The sequence below is a fragment of the Dipodomys ordii genome, unplaced genomic scaffold (genome assembly GCF_000151885.1).
Source record: "Dipodomys ordii isolate 6190 unplaced genomic scaffold, Dord_2.0 Scaffold56, whole genome shotgun sequence".
NCBI classification, from domain to species: Eukaryota; Metazoa; Chordata; class Mammalia; order Rodentia; family Heteromyidae; genus Dipodomys; species Dipodomys ordii.
Genome location: NW_012267272.1, coordinates 8,879,140 through 8,879,958, shown reverse-complemented (window position 1 = coordinate 8,879,958; position 819 = coordinate 8,879,140).

Genomic DNA, 819 nt, shown 5'->3' with positions numbered 1-819 from the left:
GTCCTACTCATGGATTTCTTCAAACAGACTGAACAACTGTGCGGTGCGGCGCCTTCTGCAGCTGCCCGTAGCTATTTCTCATCCGATGTTCTTATTTCATTGCGTGCACACTATATTTACCAGTTGCTTTCTCGTGCAAATAAGTGATGTACAAGATGATTAATTACACTGAGGAAAAGTTTTTCTTTTTCCTTTAAAGAAAGCATCTCGTGCATGGAACGGAAGTGCAAACAAATGAAACGTGACCCAACTGAAAGTGTCAACGTGAAGAACTCCAGCGTGAACCTGGGATTGGGTTATAGCAGCAGCACCAGCAGCAGCAAAACAAAAAGCATTTTGCCACCTGACCCAGATCAAGTGGGGAAACTTTAAAAGGACTAGTTCCTGTTCCAAGTCTTTACCTTAAACTGCTGTACCTCAACCAACTTGGATTAAATATTTGTTTCGCATGTGAGAGCTTCAGAGAACAAAGACCAGCAGAGGGAGGGAGGTTAGGTTCCCCGGGCCTCCCTGGTCCTCTGCCTGGCATCTTAGGGTCCTGAGTCTCATCACTACAGTGAAGTTCTTACAGCTGTCTTGCAGCTCTGCCTCCGTCCTCAGCTTGGCAGTGCTTCCTGTGATCTTTCCTCATCCCAGAAGTTCCCACACCCATCCCTCATGAAATCCTCCAGTCTTTGCTGTAGTTTTGGGATGGCTTCTTCATCTTCTTCCTCCTCCTCCTCCTCCTCTTCCTCTTCTCCTTCTCTTTCTCCTTCTTCTTCTTCTTCTTCTTCTTCTTCTTCTTCTTCTTCTTCTTCTTCTTCTTCTTCTTCTCCTCCT